We start from the raw sequence: 22,561 nt of genomic DNA, 5'->3' as shown, positions 1-22,561 counted from the left end.
TTAATCTTGAGTGTGGCCCTTTGTGTTGGGCATCTGAGATGTCATCCGGCACTCACCTGGCAGGATTTCCAGGTTTTACTTTTCTAATACGGAAGTTGTCTTTTAGAAGTAAAATTTCCTCAACTTCCTTACGTTCCATGTTCTTGGTATCTACCTTCCCTCCATCGTTTCCAGGGTGTATGCCCCACTTTGGTTGCTTCGATAACCCTATATGGGCCTTCCCATACGGGACCTAACTTGCCCTATGGCTGGGCACGGCTTGCCTCGTTATTTCTTAGCACGTATTCTCCAATCCTGAACGCTTTCTCTTTGACTCTCTGGTTGTAATACTTTTCTATCGCGTGTTTATATGCGGCCTGGCGAATGCTTGAACTTTCTCATCTTTCTTCTAGGATATCTAGGTTTAACCTTAGGTCCTAAAAGTTGGCTTCTTCATCTACGTGGATTGTCCTCAGCTTGCCTATCGTCATCTCTACTGGAAGCATCGCCTCTGCCCCGTATGTTAGATTAAATGGGGTTTCCCGTGTACTTGTCCATGGAGTGGTCATGTATGACCATAGTACTGTCGGTATCTCTTCAACCCAGTTTCCTTTGGCCTTTCCTAACCGCTTCTTGATCCCATTCACAATGGTTCGGTTAGATACTTCCGTCTGTCCGTTTGCTTGTGGATGTGCTACCGATGTGAATCGCTGACTGATCCCCTTGCTGGCGCACCACTCCCTAAACAGGTTTTCAACAAATTGTAGCCCTTTGTCACTTACCATCACCTTAGGTGTGCCAAACCTAGTCATGATGTTTCTCCAGACAAATTTAATCATCTGCCTTCCCGATATGCACGCTAGTGGTTCCGCTTCGATCCATTTTGTGAAATAATCTGCCGCAATGACCATATATTTTAGTCTTCCCGGCGCCTCTAGAAATGGTCCAACAATATCTATCCCCCACTGATAGAACGGCCAAGGACTGGATAAGCTGGATAGGGACGCCGATGGGTTTGCTTGAACCGGGGAAAATGTTTGGCATTCTCCACACCTTTTTGTCAGCTTTGTTGCATCCACTACAAGAAAAAGACCCTTTTACGACGCGCAAACAACGACACTCACTGATTTATGTTACGCAAGAGTGAGTGACATTAAAAAAGTATCATCTCTTCAAAAAATTTAAGGATTTATGTCACGCATTATTGCGTGCCCTTAAAATAGTGTCTAAACAAAAACAAAAAAAAAAAAAAAAACACGGAGGGCACCTATAACAAAATGTGTGTCGTCTAAAGACGTCGCTTTATAAATTTTAATGGAACGCGCGTTCCATCCGGGGGAAAATGAAATCCTAAAAAATTAAAAACCCTGCATCTTTTTCTTCTTTCCCCTTTCCCAGATTATCGACGCTCCTTCCTTTCCCTCTTGTCTCTCTCGGTCGCTACCTAGGGTTTTTATTGAAATGTTGAATCGATTGACTGAGGTAACCAAAGGTCAAGCGAACCGGGAAAGGGTAGTGAAATCTACTGTTACTCTTTGAAATCGGATCCAATCCTGCCTTCGCCCCATGCCTCTTGTATCTATCAGTTGCTACCTAGGGTTTTTCGTGAAAGCTTGAATTGATCGACTAGGGTAACTAAAGGGTAAGCGAACCACGAAAGGGAAGCAATAAATCCAACACTCACTCGTAAATCGATTCTACTGGATAAGGTTTCAATTTGGGGCTCTTTACATTGCTATCGATTCTACTTTCATTCAAGCTTACATCAGCTTTTTTTGGTATACAGTAACTGAAGCTTACAATCTCATCGATTCCAGTTTCTCTCTCTGAATAAAAATATCTCATATTCTCTAAAAGCCCTAAACCAGCCACCGCCGACTATAACCTCCGCCATCATTCATGTCGTCTTACTTCCCAGATGGGATGTGTTTGTGCGCGAGAAGACTGAACAAAAAATGGAAAAAAAAAACGAGAGAGAGAGAGAGAGAGAGAGAGAGAGAGAGAAGATTTTAAGGCCGAGGAGAAGATGCATCAGAGTTGTGGTACTGTTCTTAACGTATTTTCAAAATACAATAACCTTATTATGGGCTTGAAGAAAAAGATGATCGTTTCCTCTGTTTTTCAGTTCTAGATGGTACGGGTTCGCCGTGATATGGTTTAGAGAAGTGTACGTCATCTCTTAAGGTCACAATCATCCATACCTAATTTTCAATTTCTTTCTCTCTCTCTCTCTCTCTCTCTCTAAACATCTCCTCTCTTCTTTCTTTCTAAAACCCTAGCCTATCATCATTGCAGAGGAATTTTCGTGCTGTTTTCCACCATCTGTGTTGGACCAAACCAGTTTTCAGTTGACCAAGATTTGAATTGGAAAAAAAAGAAGAATTTTCGTTGTGCTGGTGGCTGACGGGACACAAAAGCCAATCGGTTGGGGCTTATACAACTCGTGATCTATGTTCTGATCGAAAAGGGGTAGGTATTTCCTTGAATATCTATCTATCAATTTACAAAGAAGAAAATGAATTGATCGATTTATATTATTAATCACAAGTGTCATCACTGAATCTCTCCACATTGGATTTGATTAGAGTTGGTATAGCTTCTAGTAATGTGATAAGAGCATCAGAAGATAATCGGTTAGAAAATCATATTGTCTTCTAAAACTTAAAAGTATGATATGGTTCCTTCTTGATGTATGAGTTTCCTATTCTTTAATATTCTGATGCAGGTCACTTATATTGAGCAGACCTTGGGGAGATGTACAAACTAAGTTATAGTTTGTGGGCTTCTCGATAATCCTGCATAGTGAGCAGTTGAGTGGGCAAGGGAGATCATGTATATTTTTATCTCATGAAATCCTGGAACTTTTGTTGCCCTGATGAAATTTACATTATATCCTATGGGTGTGGGGTATTCATCAATATCAGCAGTCTGTACAGTGTTGAGCTTTATAGGCCTCTAATATTGGACAGAAGTTTCTTATGTGAAACTAAAGTAAGATGGTTTGATGGGTGAAAACCTTCTCCATCCTGGTGTTGCCAACCGTGTATTGGAACTGTTGTTGAGTTCTTGTACCACAGTTGCATTAGTGGTCAATTTTGTCCTCAACATTTTTATACTCATCATCCTCTCTCTTAAGGTATTCAACTTTTCTAAATTTTTATAATGAGTCTTGATTCTTTTTGATGATATATTTGGTCATGCATACAATATTTTTTGATGAGCTGCATGCAACTGAATCACGGAAAATGGTGGAGAGACTAGTTAATTATGTTATCTACAAGGGAACCAATGGCCAAGGCTAAGAAGCTCTCCTATAACCATCTTTTCCATCTTTCCTGCCATAGATCTTGGTACAATTCCATATCATATTTTTTATCTTTATTTCCATTAAAGTTTATATATATATATATATATATATATATATATATATATATATATATATATATATATATATATATATATATCGTTTGATTGATGGTGTGGCGCATCTTGAAAGATTAAGAATACTTGCATTTATGGTGGGGTTCCAAAGGGTCCTCATGATTTACAGAAAGGTAGGTGGTGATAAGCTCAAACGTATCAATCAATCTTCTAGGAATTGAAGGCATTGAAATCTGAATTAAGGTCTATATATATATATATATATATATATATATATATATATATATATATATATATATATATATATATCAGCATTTTCTCATGGGTAATATTTTACTTGTAGTGTGTGATCCCTCACCTGTCTTTAGGTGGGGAAGTGTTTTGGGCTGGTCAACATCACAAATCTTGTCTTGGCTATGTTGCAAGATACAACATAGACAGCATGGTAATTTTACTCTCACTTACATATGTTTGTCTTTTTGATATAAATAAATATATAATGAAAACTAATTCCTTAATCTGTTGCAGGTGGCCTCTGGACAAATAGCTAGCACTGAACTGTTGCACTTAGCTATGTTCAGAAAGTGTTTGAAAAGGTAACAAACTCAAAATTTTCAATAATTAGTATATGTTATGAGATTTAATTCAAAGTTATCAATAATTAATTGTGATTTTTGTCTCGTTTTGCATAGATTTCTCTAGCAACTGATATGATGTACAATTAAGCTCTTTCAATCTGTTGGGACATACAACACCCATCCATGCTTGATCCCTTCTACTTGTGGGCCTATTTCTTGATTACTGGTTAACAGAAAAGAGAGTCGACATGTTTAAATATGATCTTTCCTATATGGTAAGTAAGAGTATATTTATACAACTATAAACCAGTGATTGTTAACATAATCATGGTTTTATCTGTGTAGTGTTTTAAAGTCTCAAATCTTTGAGTTTCTAACAACTATCAAATAAACAATCATTTGCTATTCTACATTGACTCTAAACAGAAGGGTAAACAAAAACAACAATACCCAAATCCCATATGAAACATGAGCCCTTAATGGAGGATAGAAGTAAGAATATAAATACTATACAAAAAGCACATATAGATTAAAAAAGATACTAGGAACTATACTAATCCACTACCCTGATTTTAAGCCTAAACAGAAGGGTAAAATGGTCATATATTCACGTTTACAGATTTCATTCGCTTAAAAGTGAAACAGATGATGTGTATACAGCACTTGATGAAAAAAACATGCCATTAGTGATATACAACAAACACTTGTTATTATTACATTTAGTGTTTAGGTACAACCTCAACAAAGTTGCACAATACAAGCAACTTACACTTGAGGAAGCAGAAGAAAAGATAAAAAAACATAAGGAAAACTGTAGATGGGTATGAAAGATGGATGATGAAAGCTGCAAACAATGGTGCAGCTGCTTTTGGTGAAGTTGAAAGGCCTGATGACAAGGAAGGTGGTGGTGGTGGAGGTGGTGGCAGACGGCGTAAAAACAATAATGCAGATGATGATGAAGGGAATGTGTCATATAGAGGAGAAGAAGATGAGTATGAAGAGTTTGCAAGGAAAAATAGACTTGGACTTAATAAAAGAGGGGGTGATGATGATGAGGAATGCCCTAGAGGTGGTGATCTTGATTTTGATGATGATGATATTGAGAAAGGTGATTGTTTTGTTATTTGGATAATGGAACGGAATGACACATTCCATTTACTACTTGAATTTGAATTTTCCATGAGAAATGAAAATAGGTTGTTTGTTTATTTGTAATTATATGTGAGATTTCAGGTGATGAGTGGGAGCATGAGGAAATTTTCACAGATGATGATGAAGCAGTTGGTAATGATCCTGAAGAGCGTGAAGACTTATTAGCCCCTGAAATCCATGCTCCTCCTGAAATCAAACAGGTTCACTTTAAAAAAAACAGATAAAATTAAAATATTGTTTTTTAAAACATTAAATAATATATATAATATATATCCAAGATGAAGGCGATGAGGTTACAAAGGCCGCTGTGATGGACTCCTTCAATTTCCATTTCTACCCCTTGTGGCTACTTCAACACTTAACCAAATGAAGGTTTCAAGAGGCCCATAAATCGATCGGTTTCTTCTTCAATCTGATATTGAAAACACCAAAGACGTGTTATGCATATATTCACATGTAAGACACACACACACGTACATGTACATTTTCCTCTGTTTTAAAAATGATTCATTCTATTAAAAGTTGTAATTTTTTTTTCTATATTTAGGCACAGAAGTTGATAAGCCTTTGTGGGTGGGAGCCAAGGTGGCTTCCAAATATTCAAGATTACGAAGAACATTCTGCTCAATCAGCTAAAAATGGTGTTTCTTTAAATCCTAGTAAACATCATAACCCTAATAAGAAAACAATATCCAAAGATTCTTCAAAGAAGGAAACTAGATCCCCCTTATTGGATTGCAGTTTATGTGGGGCCATAGTAAGAATCTTGGATTTCATTCATGTAAATCGTCCTTCCCGTTTTTCCCCCAACAACATCGATGTCCCTGAAGCAAGTAAAAATATTGTAATCACATATGGAATAAGTGCAGCAACTGGAGTCAATGGATGGGTTGAAGCTGAACAACAAACAGAAGACATTGATGAAGCTGCAACTACATGAATGGATTTAAATCTTACAATGGGAATTGGATTGTCTCAAAAAAGACCTGTATCTGACTTATACCAAGACCCAAATCTCGGTCAGGCTGCAGGCAGTGAGGTCGGGGGTCGGGCAGCTTCGTATGAATTCTGGGGCCCAAACAAAAGAAATGTATATGAAGGTGGGAGTACAGTGGATAGGCCATAGGGGATCATCCCCCATACAAATTACATTGAAGGTGTTGTCATTAACCGATATGCTGATGAAGTCAACGATAGTAAACGGGCATGTGGGTCCGGGTCTTACAAATGGGACTACTCATCTGGTGCGTGTCCCAGTCGGGTTTCATATTTTGATATTGACATAAATGCCCTACCTCATTCCACTAAAGATTCAGCAAAAGCTTCATCTGTTATAGCAATGGACACTTTTTTGTCACAGTGATGATGATAATGATTCAATGGAGAGTGTTGAAAATCATCCTGGATATGTAGGAGGAGATGAGGTTAATTACCCTTCGGTGTCTGGTGTTAAAAGCCCGGATAACCAGGGGAAAAATAGGACAAATGATGAAGAGGTTTTGAATCTTATGGGTCATGGAAAAGACGGTTTTACCCTTGCGATTAGTGGAGGGGGAGTGTGGGAATGGGTGTAAGTCATGAAGCTGAGATTCAGGGGTCGGATGGGTTGATTCATAGAAGTGGAAGTGATGTTGGGAATTTTTCTGTAGCAGGGGTCGAGGTGGGGGTGGGATCCACCTCCACCTCAAGTGGTGGTGGTTGTGGGTGACAGTTGACTTTAGGTGCTTTGGATGGGTTTCAATAAACCCAATCAAACCCTTGAATCTAAATCAGGTAACATGTACAAATGGTTTGGTTTAATCGTTATTTTATTTATTTATTTATTGTGAACAGGGCTTGGGCACCTAAAGTCATACTCACACCTCTATGCTTCTTCTCTTGTGGTTTATGAATAAACAATGGGCATTAGCATGTGGAGATATTTTATGAAACTATAAAACTCTCATGCTTCCTTTGGGGTTTTGGTTCTCTTAATGATTGTACTGGAATGTTTGTGTGATTGATATGCAGGTGTTACTCTTGGGGCAAGTTTATATGGAGAAAAATGTGCATCAAGTTCAGCTGATGGGATCGAGAATCAGGTGGATGGTAGTTTATACTTTATTATTATTATTATTATTATTATTATTATTATTTGGAATAAGGGGAATGAAATGAAAAGATCCCCTGTGATGAGTTTAGTGGGTTGATGAATTTGCTCCTCTGAATGAGAGTGATTTCTTGTTCCTAAAAACTTATGATACTTTTTTGCGGACAAAAATGCCCCTGTGTGCCTAATATTAGAGCCAAGCTGTTAGTCCTTCAAATCACGAGTACATGAATTCCATCTAGCTATATATATATATATATATATATATATATATATATATATATATATATATATATATATATATATATATTTCTCCTGATAGGATTAGCCTTTGTTTGTTTCAATTGGTGGGTCAAACAATACAAGAAATGTTTACAATCACAAAGGATGTCAAAGAAGGTAGGACCAGAAATTCATACATGATGGAATTAACTTTCCCTCACATAAGTTTGGCTATACAAAGGTCTATCATTTAGTAATAGAGGCACAAGTAACAGAATATGGAATTAAGAATCATATTGCGGAAGCAAGTGAAGCATTGTCTGAAAGTTGTATGTATTATCTGATTTTTACAGGACATGGTGTTGTGTCAAGGCATGAAGCATTGGAACGTGCAAGGAGACACAATGTTGATTAAGTTGAGGTATAAATTATAATAAGTCATAACTGTTATAACAATATATATATATATATATATATATATATATATATATATATATATATATATATATATATATAAAAGTGAATCTAGAACTATTCCATCATTGTGGAACTTTCAACACTGATCAGGTTTCTCACCTGACCTTTTTATAAAATTTTCAAGTTATTTTGTTTTCAAATCAACGTATTGAATTTGATAAATAAAATGTGATATTTCTATATTGTTGGTTTTCAACCTTAACAGTGATTCAGATTTGCAAATGGCTAATGCTTACAGGACCATGAGGAATGTCATGGAAAAACTGGAAAGAGACTTGATGTTATCAACCACATGGTTCTGTGGGGAAAGCTGCAAGGAGGTAAGAAGTCAGCTCCCAAATATACCTTGTGTCATACAGGTTTGCTATTTTTTAGTTTTTTAAATATTTTTTTCTGTTTTTTCATGGCAGGAGTTCATTGTTATGTGCAAATTTGTTGTGGGCTTAAGCCGACAATTTAACAGATCGGTCATACCTTCTGAACGTAAGATCTATTCCCATTTCCTTTCATATTTCAAAAATAAAGAAAAATAACATTACAACCTTAATTGGTTACCTTCTATCTTATAAACTGTTAAATGTTGTTGTGTACGATGGAATGCATGCATTGCTCTAGTCTGCGGAAATGCTTTTATTTGGTAAGTGATACCTAAACCTTGAGAAATGTCAATTTTATCCTTGAAAACCTTAAAGGAAATAGTACATTTCAATAATTGACTACTTTTGAGAGGTGGCTTCTCTCCCTCATTTACCGTACATTTCATTTGATGCCTACTACTGCACTTATAATATAAGGGTAAAAAAAGGTTTATAAATCTCTTGTAGAGTTGTATTTTATGAGGAAAGATTCAAGAATGAAGAAAAGTAAGTAATCTTATGATATTGTGATTGTCCTTTTTTCTGGATCAGGTTTAATTTGGATTTCAAGCTCACCAGCATCTCCAAGTAATAAGGGATCCGTTACACTTAGGAATATCAGCTTATCAAGAGCATCACTTGCATTACTAAAAGAAGGTTTCTTGTTAGAACTTTTGTTTTTAAAAACGATAAAAGATGGAAATCAAGCATGAAACATGTAGACTGTAGAGATGTTTTTACATGTAAATTTATATATTGTAAGAAATAGAATTGTAAGACATTAAATTTTATGAAATGGATTATATTTTTTGTATATGATACTTTATTTTATATTGTGAGGCATTAAATGCAAATTTAATTTGAAAATTAGTAAATCTATAAAAAATAATTTTTTTTTAACATTTAAAATTATGATACGCAAATATGCGTGTCATCTTCATTTATGACATGGCCTTTCTTGACAGAGGCTTTCTTGATACGCATTGCGTGTCATTAACACGCGCGTCATAAGGTTATGACACGCGAATGCGTATCGTCTTCCTTTATGACAGGGCCTTCCTTGATACGCATTGCGTGTCGTAACCGCGCGTCGTAAATGCGCGTCATAAATGCGCGTCGTAAATGCGCGTCGTCTCTCTTTATGACAGGGCCTTCCTTGACACGCATTTGCGCGTCGTCTGAGCGTTTTACGACGCGCAATGAGCGTCGTAAAAGGCCTTTTTTCTAGTAGTGGTCCTGGTACGTTGTATGCCAATAGATCCCTATCCGGAACACCTTTCCTATTAAAGCGCGTACCCTCATGTGCGCCTGCCTGGCCCGCGTACGCCTCTCGTAGAGCTTCTTTCCTCTGGCTTCATCCACACATTTTAACCACGAGGTCGTGAACCCCTTCCGATACAACTCCCCGTTGATTAACGCATATGAAGGCGCCTTTATGTGTATCTTTCTGGCTTCATCATGACTATTAGGTAGGACGCCTTATTGTAAGTATTCGACCAGCGGGGTCATCCATGTGGGTCCAACTATTGTGAGAGTGCTTACCTGTCGTTCCTCCATGCTACTTTCTCTAAGTACCTCGACCAAGAGCATGTTGACATTAATTTGCTTAGGGCGTCCGCCCTTCTGTTCTCGCTCCTTGGGATTTGCTTGATCGTGAACTCTTTGAAAGACTTAGTAAGTTGTTGCACGATTTTGACTTATCTCTCCATTCTTTTGTCCCTTGTCTCGAAACTTCCGTTGATCTGATTGGCGGCCAACCTCGAGTCTGTGAGCACCTCTACAACCTCCGCTCCCATCTGCTTAGCCAAGTGCAAGCCAACAAGCAATGTCTTGTATTCTGCCTCCTTGTTTGAGGTATGAAAATCGAATAGGAGGGCGTATGTAACTTATTCTCCCTCTAGGCTGATTAGTATTAGTCCGGCTCCTGAACCGTCCCTGCTGGACGCCGCGTCTGTGTATAATGTCCACCTTTGGTTGTTTTCCGGGATTTCTTTCACTGCCATGATTCCTTCTTTGGTTACGTCTCCTACTTCGTGGATTTCAAGCAGAAAATCGGGTAATTCTTGGCCCTTTATGCTCGTCCTTGGGCGATAGCTAAGGTCAAGTTCGCCCAACTCGATTGCCCACTTTGCGAATCGGCCTGATGTCTCCGTTTTGAGCAATATTTTCTTGATCGGGTAGTTCGTCATGACTTCGATCTGGTGAGCCTGAAAATCTCGTCTCAACTGTCGCACAGCGTATAAGAGTGCTAGCACCGGCTTATCCAAGGTGGGGGTAGTTGAGTTCGGGACCCTGTAGCGATCGACTAACAAAGTATACTGGCTTTTTCTCTCCTTCCCTTTCCACAACTAACACGGAGGATATGGCCTCGTTTGAAGTCGAGAGGTATACCTGCAGCATATCGCCTGGAATGGGGCTAGCCAATGTGGGCAACTTATGTAGGGCTTCTTTGATATTTTGGAGTGCTAACTCTGCTTCCGCTGTCCATTGGAAGTTACTTTTCTCAATGCAACACTTTAATGTGTGGAATAGCGGCATGGCCTTGTCAGCTGACTTCGATATAAACCTACTAAGTGTCGTGAGTTTTCCATTCAGTCCTTATGCGTCCCTTAAGGTGTTTGGAGGTGGGGTTTCCATGAACTCGTCCACTTTTACTTGGCTTGGCTGGATACCATGTCTGGTAACATAGTATCCAAGGAACTGTCCTTCTTCTACTCCGTAGGTGCATTTACTTGGGTTCAGCTTCATCTTCGCTTTCTCCTACGTCATGAAAGTCTCCTCAATATTTTGAAACATTTTTGCCTCATCTTCGCTTTTAATAACCATGTCATCGACATACACCTCGATGTTCCTCCCAATTTGGTTGGAGAATATCGAGTCAACCAGGTGTTGATATGTTGCCCCCGCAATTTTTAATCCAAACGACATTTTGGTGTAGCAAAATGTACCGTGGTTGGTGTAAAAAGCCGTCTTTTCCTTGTCCTCCTGCTCATCTGGATCTGATGATAACCCTTATATGCGTCCAGAAAACACTTTAACTTGAAACCTTGAAGTGACTCCACCTTCTGATCGATTTCCTATAGGGGATAGCAGTCCTTGGGGCACGCCTTGTTAAGGTCAAAGAAATCGATACACATATGTCATGACCCATCATGCTTTCATACCATGACGTGGTTAGCTATCCAAGTTGGTAAGACTACTTCTCTTAGGATTCCTGTCTTTATGAGTTTGGCTACCTCTACATTGATTGCCCTATTACGGTCTCTCCCTTGAACCCCCTTCTTCTGCTTGACTTCCTTTCTACCCGGTTTAATCATAAGTTTGTGCTCTATAATTTGTCGATCTACACCAACCATGTCTATGGGAGCCCATGCAAACACGTGTTTGTATTGTCTGAGGAGGTCGATGAGCACCTGTCTGGTGTACTCCGGGAGGTTACGGCCAATGCTAATTGGCTAGTCCGAGTATTCTCCATTGACCACCTCCTTCTCGTTTGCTGATTTTCCCCGCGCCTTTTTGGTTTCCCTTGGTATTTCTTCTTGTTGCATGATCGTGAAACATTGCAGTTGTTTTGGTGGTGTTGCTAGGATTGTATTCGGGCCTTCGCTAGTTTCGAACTTCACAATTCCATGTATTGTTGATGGAACTGCTCCTAGCTTAAGCAGAGCCGTCCTCGCCAAGATGATGTTGCGCTCAGCTGAGTTTCGAATTACGACGAAATTGACCAGGACCGTTTTCTTTCGTTGCTTATCGTGGCTGGTCAGTATGAGAGGCAAATGAGTTGTGCCTAGCGGCCATAGGCTGTGTCCTATAAATCCTACTAGCCTTTTCGTGGTGGGTTTCAGGTTGTCCATCCATTTATCTGGAAGGAGACGAAAGCAGTGCTCATAGATGATGTCCGCTGAGCTGCGTGTGTCGATGTACACTCTATGTATGACCACGTCCTTGATAGAAGCTTGGATTATGAGTGGGTTATCGCCCCTCTATCCTTCTGGACTGGGATCTTGTGCGGAGAATGTAAGCACTTGCGTCATGGCCACAAGGTTTCCTTGGTCGACTGTCCCTTCTTGTCTACTCCTTTTGCCTAGTATCATGAATATTTCTCTAGGCTGGACGCCTTCCCGTGGTACTCCTTTAGCGTTCTCGGCGTCAAAATTGGCGCGCAGGCTGCGCGCTATCTCCACGAGATCTCCCTTGAGTTTTTTCTTCTTCATTTCTTTCTTAAGAACTGAGCAGTTGGTAGTGTCATGTGTATTGCTTTTGTGATACTCATAATATCGTCCTTAGGGTGCCTTCACCAGTTGTGGGGTTATCTGCGACCATGTATCCATCCGGTCGGCGGCATCTCCTGTCGTTCCTAGCAAATGGTCTGAAGCAACACAGTGGTCTTTTCCCTTGCTCAAAGTGTTTGCTTCCCCCTGGTACTTCTGTGTGGGTTGGGCTATAGTGCTTGGTCATCATGGTGTTCAGATACGCTTGTTTTGCTGCTTCGCCTTCCTCTTGTCTCAAGTATCGTTCCACCCTTTCCTCTAGCTCAGCTCTCGTCTATGGTTTTTTTCCCATGAGTTTTTGTGACAAAGGGCCTGGTAGGAGGCCCCACGTGAAAGCTCCTGCTATGAGACCCTCATCATGCCCCGGTACATCCAACATGGCACTTGTGAACCTTGTGAAGTATTCTCTTACGCTTTCACCTTCCTTTTGCTTACACCCAATGATAGAGTGGGAGTTGCGTTGATATTTTCGCAGTTGCTGGAAGTTCGTGAGAAATAAATATTTGACTTGGCCAAAGTTATAAATGCTGCCCGGAAGGAGTGTCTTGAACCAAGTGCATGTGTTTTCATCAAGGGTTGTCGGGAAATACGTGCACCAAAAACGCTCATCCGGCTTCAGCGACGTCATCGTCCATTCGTACATATCAATGTGGCCATTTGGATTAGTGGTCCCATTGTAAGTTTTTAGGTTGGGGAGTTTTGTTGTGTTCAGGATTTCATAGTCCAGCAGTTCCCTGGGGAACAGAGATGTGATGCTTCGTGATAGGCAGTCGTGGTTCAGGATGGCTAGCGAGCCTTGCGCATTATATTGGTGAGACATGTTTTATGGTTGCTGATGTGTGTGAAATGAACTTGTTTTAATCCTACTAACTTAGACACAAAATAAACACACGAAAGGCAGTGTACCTATCGATTAGTAATATAGTTCAAGCAAGTAGGGTATCGAATATAGGGAACGGTAAACAATTAAAATAAATGCTAATATTATCTAAATAAAACAAGTAAAAAAAGAGTTTTCTCTAGTTTTGCAAGACTAGAAACTTAAATACTTTACTAACACGCAAACTAAGCAACTAATAGCTAAGAAAACAAAGATCAACTAAATTCAATTATTAAAAAGGCCTTCTGTTTAGGTTTGAATCATTTGTTCCCATGGATGATTTTATGGTATATATATCAGATTAATTCATCATTGGTTACCGGCTAAAGTGATTAGATTCACATTCGCTATAGCTAATCCTTAGAAAACAGATTAATTCAAGCAATGTCCAGTTGTCTAAATTAATGAATTTCCTAGTTTGTTGATTCGGGTTTAGAAAGACTTGTAATTAGCTAATCAAATTGGTGATTCAATTAACCTCTTGTTGATGGTGTATCACACAAGCTCACACATTAACTTACCTATCTTCAAGTTAATTCTAGTTTCACATTCGTTACTCCTAGACATACAACTATGTGGTCACGTAAATCATATGAAATTAGCAACTAAGAGATGTTCATACAACTTAATTACTGATTTATTAACAGAAGAATAGTTATTGTTAACACATAAGGTTCTTTAACAAGCTTGATAAAACATAATCACCAATTAAAATTAATCCTAATCAAATATTCAATCCATGTTCACAAATTCATCTACCTAAACAGAAGTTATGAGTTTTTAGCTCATGATTACAATAGAAACAAGCACAAAAACGAAATCAATTGGTAAAAAAATAGTTCAAACAAGAGATTAGGTAAGAGTAAACTCGATTTTGACTTGATTCTCCTTAAAATTGAATGTAGGGTTGATTCCCTTGCTTCCCACGCTCCAGCAGCACCTTTAGTCGACAATTGGCCTCCAAGGGTTCATCTATATATTAGGGTATCGATCTGAAAGTCCCTTTATATAGATTTTCACAAAATAGAGGCTACTCGGCGAGTCCATCACTTAAAACCCGTGTACGGCAAGTCAGCGCGTCCAGAATCGCGAAACTTCTGACCAACTCGGCGAGTTGATGGCCTACTCGCCAAGTACGTTTGGAATCAGCATTTTCTCAAAACACGAAAGTCGTCTGAAATTGTGTCTAGTTTTAAGAACATTTTGAATCTCATCAATCGGAGTTATGGTTCATGAGATATGGCCAAAACACTGACGAGGGGTCAAGTTGTCCAGCAACGTCCTTCTTTCTTCAAAATCCAAGATCCAAGCTTCCAATTGCTAGTTCCGCTTCCTGTTCCATCCGAGCATGTAATTGTTGCTGAAAAATTAAATTATAAACTAATTAAGCACCTTTTGTTCATTAAATGAGATAAAATCAACATAAAGTATTAAGATAATGCATGAATTTTATAACTAGATATGCTCATATCAAAATACCCCACACTTGACATGTGCTTGCCCCCAAGCAAAACTGAATTTTAGCACACTAATATCACATAAGACAATCCCAATCGAACCCAGCCATTATGCCAAGACCGCAACGCATGCTTTTGTGTCTAAAATTTTTCCTAAGGAACCCCCCATACTCTAAATACTCACAATCCTCAAAAACATTCGCCCACTTTTTCCGAACAATGCTCATTTTATGCATCCCTCCGAATCCATCCGCAGAAAACCTCCTAACCTCAAGGTATTTTTGGTTGAGCAACCCAAGCATACATAATCTAGACAATTACAATTTTTGATACCACATTGGAGCTCTTTGGAATTCTTCACTTCTTTGACATTTGATCTTTAATTTCTTTGAATTCACCGCCTTGTTGTTTGATTTTGGTATCTTCAACTTTTTGAATTTCTTCGGAATTTTTGATCTTTTGATCTTCACTTTATTTGCTCCAAAATTCTTCAACTTTTCTTGCAATTCTCTTTTTTTTACATGTACCTCACTTTTTTTTGCACTAAAAACCTACATGCTTAAGCAGGGGCGCTCAACTTCAACCTTTATTGGTTAACGATAATAATTTTCCTGGATACATTTCTGGTACACAATGCTAAACATATTGCATCCTTCAAACTAAGCGAGGTCATGTTTTTGTCCCATGATTTCACTAGAATAAGGAAGCCACAAATGCACTAGAACGTATATAGGCTCAACTAAACATTTGGGTTTTCATGCAATCATCAAATATAATACTAGCATGATCCCTAATTGCTTTACCAAAATTTTCTAATTTAGCCCTAGCAATTTTAATGCAAAAAATTTCAAATTTTAACTCAAATTACAACTAATGTAACCAACCCCCTACCCCACACTTAAGTTATGCAATGTCCCCATTGCATGTTATGCATGATAAAGAACATAAAAGTAAAAAGGGAATTGAAACAAACTCCCCTGGAATAGTAGTCGCGAGGTTGATTTTCTTCTTTTGAGCTCCATCGTCAACTGACTGTAGACATGGGAACAGCTCATCCACGCCTTGGGTGTCAAAATCTCGTGTGTTTGACAGCTCTAAATATGCCGGAAAAACTTCTTGGAATTGCCTAGAAATGGTCTTCAAAAATATAGCCAATTGCCGCCTTGAATTGGATCAAATCGTCGACTCAAAGATAAAAGAATGAGCAACTCGTCGAGTTTTATGTGGAGACTCGCTGAGTTGAATCGTCATATGGGCAGAACTCGTGAATTTTCGCTGGAACTCGTCGACTTATAAGGGTGCACTCGACAAGTTTTCGGCTCTGATCGTGCAAATTCTTCTTTCTGCTTCAGGTCTGTTTTTGAGGTCAGAGAGGGTATTAAGGTAATACACCTCCTTATATTCTTCAGTGACAAAACTCCTTTTTAACCGTTAAAACCATCAAACTTATAAAATCACTCAAATCTTCTAATCTTCTCGTCTACGACTCGACCCCTCAATATATTTCCTTCACGCTTTAAGAAATTGCTCTAATCTCACCCTAACTTCTGCAAATATCAAAGACAAAAAACAAGTAATAATAAAAGTAAATCAAAATAAAAATCCTAAATTATCCCTAAACACTAGAAGTTTAGAAAGAAAAAGAAAAGAAAACTCTAATGACGGGTTGCCTCCCGCAAGCGCTTCTTTTTGTGCGAGTCTTTAGCTGGACTCTCAACTTAATAAACTTCCAATAAACTCAATGCCAATCCATCCGTTGCATTGAATATCTTCTTTGGTGGACCAATTTGTAAAATTTGGCTCTTTGCTTCAAAAATTGGCCAAACAAGCTTCAATTCATATAACCCAAGAATCTTGATAAGGGTTGGAACCGGTTGGATACTAATCAAAAATGGATCGTGCTTCAAAACATTCTCCAAAGTTGGAGTCGTCACCCCATGCTTCGAAACACAAACTGGAAGAACATGGGTCCACGTCGTGGTAATGGTCAAACCACGGCTTGGTTCCTGCAACTCAGGTTTTTCTTGTTCTTCGTCTGACCTCTCCGCTAACAACCTTTCCAGCTCCTCCAAATCTTTTTCTGGATTAAATTCTTCATCTTGTAACTTTAGCTCTTGTGACTCAAATTGTTCTTGATCGTTAGACAATGTTTTATCTAACCATCTATCAAATTTCTTCAAATCTTCATCTGAGTCATAATCCTCATCTTCCTGCTCAATTTCCTGCACTACTTCCTCAAGAAAAGCATCAAAACCATCGAGATTTCGAAAATACATAATAAATAAAAATAAAAATAAAAATAAAAAAAACTAATCAATAAAATAAAAACGATAACAATTAGCAAATAAATTTAACTATTTAAACCGTTCCCCGGCAACGGCGGCAAAAACTTGATGTGTGTGAAACGGACTAGTTTTAATCCTACTAACTTAGACACAAAATAAACACACGAAAGGCAGTGTACCTATCGATTAGTAATATAGTTCAAGCAAGTAGGGTATCGAACATAGGGAACGGTAAACAATTAAAATAAATGCTAATATTATCTAAATAAAACAAGTAAAAAAAGAGTTTTCTCTAGTTTTGCAAGACTAGAAACTTAAATACTTTACTAACACGCAAACTAAGCAACTAATAGCTAAGAAAACAAAGATCAACTAAATTCAATTATTAAAAAGGCCTTCTGTTTAGGTTTGAATCATTTGTTCCCATGGATGATTTTATGGTATATATATCAGATTAATTCATCATTGGTTACCGGCTAAAGTGATTAGATTCACATTCGCTATAGCTAATCCTTAGAAAACAGATTAATTCAAGCAATGGCCAGTTGTCTAAATTAATGAATCTCCTAGTTTGTTGATTCGGGTTTAGAAAGACTTTTAATTAGCTAATCAAATTGGTGATTCAATTAACCTCTTGTTGATGGTGTATCACACAAGCTCACACATTAACTTACCTATCTTCAAGTTAATTCTAGTTTCACATTCGTTATTCCTAGACATACAACTATATGGTCACGTAAATCATATGAAATTAGCAACTAAGAGATGTTCATACAACTTAATTACTGATTTATTAACAGAAGAATAGTTATTGTTAACACATAAGGTTCTTTAACAAGCTTAATAAAACATAACCACCAATTAAAATTAATCCTAATCAAATAATCAATCCATGTTCACAAATTCATCTACCAAAACAGAAGTTATGAGTTTTTAGCTCATGATTACAACAGAAACAAGCACAAAAACGAAATCAATTGGTAAAAACATAGTTCAAACAAGAGATTAGGTAAGAGTAAAATTGATTTTGACTTGATTCTCCTTAAAATTGAATGTAGGGTTGATTCCCTTGCTTCCCACGCTCCAGCAGCACCTTTAGTCGACAATTGGCCTCCAAGGGTTCATCTATATATTAGGGTATCGATCTGAAAGTCCCTTTATATAGATTTTCACAAAACAGAGGCTACTCGGCGATTCCAGTGACCTACTCGGCGAGTCCGTCACTTAAAACCCGTGTACGGCAAGTCAGCGCGTCCAGAATCGCGAAACTTCTGACCAACTCGGCGAGTTGATGGCCTACTCGCCAATTACGTTTGGAATCAGCATTTTCTCAAAACATGAAAGTCGTCTAAAATTGTGTCTAGTTTTCAGAACATTTTGAATCTCATCAATCGAAGTTACGGTTCATGAGATATGGCCAAAACACTGACGAGGGGTCAAGCTGTCCAGCAACGTCCTTCTTTCTTCAAAATCCAAGATCCAAGCTTCCAATTGCTAGTTCCGCTTCCTTTGCCATCCGAGCATGTAATTGTTGCTGAAAAATGAAATTATAAACTAATTAAGCACCTTTTGTTCATTTAATGAGATAAAATCAACATAAAGTATTAAGATAATGCATGAATTTTATAACTAGATATGCTCATATCAGTTGCGCCTCGGGAGGACCATAGAATGTCTGGTATCATGGGTTTGGTCCATACAAGGCTTGTTGCTAGAATGGAAATTGTAGCGAATATCCCAGAGAAATGGGTGTAGGTTGGACTAAAGGTTGCATTGTTACAGATTGCCGTCGGCTTGTGTTAGTGGTCGCTATAGGTTCACTCCATGTGCTCGTCGTAGAGTAGAAAGCCGATGATGGAGTTATCATGGCTTGCGTGAGCGGTGGGAGTACCGGAGGTATGCTAATTAGTATTTGGCTTGGCGATGATATATAAGATGGTGGTTGGGCGTTTGGCATTTGGCTTACCGGTAGCGTCAGGAGAAATGGCGGTTGGTGTTGCACCATCGGAGTGAAAAGTGGTGGTGTTTGGGTTATTGAGAATTGTGTTGTTGTTGGTTGGAATGATACCGACTTCTGAAGAGGTGTGAACAATGGTACCGTCGCCACAGTTGGCCATAGTTGTTGCGATGGTGGTTGAACGGTAGTGTCCGCAGTTATTTCCAGCGATGCTAGTGGCAGTCGGGCTAGCTGCTGACTCCTCGGTGGTACTGTGGTTACCATAGAGCTTCCCTCAACTTCAGGTTCTCTGTTGACCAGCAAGGGCGGCGGTACCTCGTCCAACGATGTCATGGAGCGTATGGGGCGGTTCTGAACTCCGTCAGCTCCGTCGTTGCCGCCGGACGCCATTGATTTCGTTGAACTGTGCTTTTAGTTTCGTTCTTCGTCACACGAATGGATGGCGCCAAATGATGTGACCTTGCTTCATCTCCTTCTGAGCTCTTCCAGTGATTCGTGTATGAGTTCTGCAAGATTACAAGAAAGAAAGGCCATCAGCTATTTCCCGGGAGGAGGCTCCCAGAAAGACGCTCTGATGGTCAAGTCAGGTGAAGTTCGTTTAAGGTTTTAGTGTTGATCTAAAAGAGAATTGCTTACCTGTTGGGCTCCTAATTGTGCCCTTTTATACTCAGCGACCCTACTCGTCCGTACGGGACAAAATCGCCTTTGGGTGACAAGGTCAGAGGCGCTGATTGGAGGATAATGCGCCTCTTTCTGTCAGAACACTGCTATTGGTTCCGGCGGTAATGCCTTGAACCTTTGCCTTGTCGCTTGACCATATCTTTTTTCTAGGCGTCGAGAGCGTCTCTCGCGGGCGCGAGCCTTTCACCGGGGCGCCCTGCTCTTAGGGGCTCTGGCGGGCACTAAGCCTGCTTGGTTTAGCTCGACCAATGTGCCTAGTTCCTTGGTCAAGCGCGTCTTTTCCGTGCTGGCTAACGCACATCATCACCAACAAAGGCAAAATCACAGTCATCCTCATACAAATATCCATAATCGGGGACCCCGCCGCCTTGCAGCTCAATGCATCGGCCACCACATTTGCTTTCCCTGGGTGGCATATAATCTCACAATCATAAACCTTTAACACATCTAGCCACCTCCTCTGTCGCATGTTGAGGTTCCGCTGATCCATCAAATACATCAGACTCTTGTGATCAGTCTAGATAGTGAACCGCACTCCATATAAATAGTGCCTCCAAATCTTGAGGGCAAACACCACTGCCCCCAATTCCAGTTCATGAGTAGGGTACTTCGCCTCATGAGGCTTCAAATGCCACAAGGCGTAAGCTATCACATGCCCCCTCTGCATCAGTACCGCACCTAACCCTGAGATCGACGCATCACAGTACACCACCAAATCATCTAACCCCTCAGGTAGTACTAGAATCGGAGCCTCACATAACCTCATGTAACACCCGATTCCCGGTACGTATTTAATTCAAGAAAACTTTATCTTTTACTCTGGGACTCGACGATTTGGAGGCCCAACTCGTCGAGTAGAGTCGTCTTTCATTGGGGGTTTAAGTGACCTACTCGATGAGTCGGGAGACTGACTCGGCGAGTAGGTGTTGTTTGAGTGAAACCCTCAATTTGAGGGTTTGCACCGTATTTAAACAACTTATTTCCTCCCATATCAGCCTCCATCGTCCCTCACACTTCCAGAAGCCTTAAAGTGAAACCCTAGCCTTGTTTGAGTGCTCTTAAGCCATTTTTGTGCATTTTTGGTGGTTGTGAAGCTTGAGAAGAAGAAAGGAGCTTGGGAGTTCCAGTTGAAGCTAGAAGATCCAGAGATTGTGTTCCATCTCCAGCACATTCAAGGTAAAAAGCTTCAATCTTGACTTTCCATGTGTTAAATCAACTTTAGGGCTTAGATTTTGGTATTTTTAGGGCATTTCTAAGCCATTTTTGGGTTGTGGGGTGTAATTTGAAGATATGGCTTCAGATCATGGACTTTGGAAGGTTCTCATGGCATAAAGGTGCCAACTCTATGGCCATGCGAGCACCATGCATCTTGTAGGTCTCATGTTTGGTCCTTTTGAGCTTAAAGACCCATGCATGGATGTAAATTTCGTAACTTTACGTGTTATATCGACCCTAGGAGGTCAGATCTACCCTTTGGATGAGATGAGCTCAACAGAAATCGAGTTCATGGACATGGACTTTAGTGGATTCGGAGAGTCGTTCTTGGGACTTGGTGAGTCAAGCGTTGGGTACCCAACCTTTTGTTTCAGAGGAATCTGGTTGAGTCTAGAAGGGGACTCAACAAAGATGGACGTGATCATGGATCTGGGAATCATGGGACTCGGTGAGTATATGAGCAAACTCGGCGAGTCTAAGGCAATCTCCCAACCCATGAAGATGGACTCGACAAGTTGTTCATACAACACAGCGAGTCATAGACTGAACACATTCATATGAAGGAGATAAACTCGACGAGTTCAAGGGTGAACTCGACTAGTCGGTTGAAGATGGTCCCGATATTATGGCTGATGGAGAATCTGTCGAGTTGTTGCTAGACTCAACTAGTAGAGTCGGGGGTTGAATCATTTTGAAGGAATAGGGACTCGACGAGTTGGTAGAACAACTCGGGGAGTCAAGTCAACTGGATGTTGACTTTGACCTGGATTTGAGTTGACCCTTATAGGGGTTATGAGTACGAATTGATAACTTAGAAGAGTTTTCGTGTAGGGATTGAGGAGTCGAGGAAATTCGATTTTCACGCCGAGGACAGTACAGACACTACGCGACATTGAGGTGAGTTACCTTCCTGTAGAAGTGGGTCTAAGGCACCAAGGCCGACCAACTAGTAGTTGATTACATCTGAGATGATTTTCTTTGTGATAATTGTCATGTTTGCTATTACTTGATGTGTTCTATGTGCCAATATGTTATGTTCTATGTCGTAGTGATATTAAGAGGGGAATAGTCCCCTGATTGGTTGTTAGCACCGAAGTGTAGGTCGGACACCCTAGATATGTCTAATAGCATGTTTATGATATGTTATTATGTGATAGCAATAGGGGGTGAAATAGTCCCCGTGATCGGGTGAGATAGACCAGAGGGTAGGCAGGCACCCCAGAATGGCTTGACACGGGTACTCAGCACCCCATAATGGCTTGACATGGGTAGGTCGAGCACCCCAGAATTGTTCGGCAGTACGTATGATTGTATGGTATGAGGTATGATGGGGGGAACCGACTATGCTTTGTACTTATAGTTTTAGTTTTGGTTTCAGGTACCTCTTCATCCAAGGGGAAGGAGCTGGCGGTGTAGCAGCGCATCACACACATACATGATTTCAGCATTGAGTTTTCTGGGATTGTACTCTGATTTTTATTACTATTGATGATATGGTTTTGAGACACGTTGTTACGGTTTTTATAAATTGATATGACATTGGCAATGTTTTTGGTAAACTATATTATAAGTTACTTAATT

Source organism: Lactuca sativa, chromosome 5, assembly GCF_002870075.4.
Source record: "Lactuca sativa cultivar Salinas chromosome 5, Lsat_Salinas_v11, whole genome shotgun sequence".
NCBI classification, from domain to species: domain Eukaryota; kingdom Viridiplantae; phylum Streptophyta; class Magnoliopsida; order Asterales; family Asteraceae; genus Lactuca; species Lactuca sativa.
Note: the sequence above shows the minus strand (reverse complement) of the source record.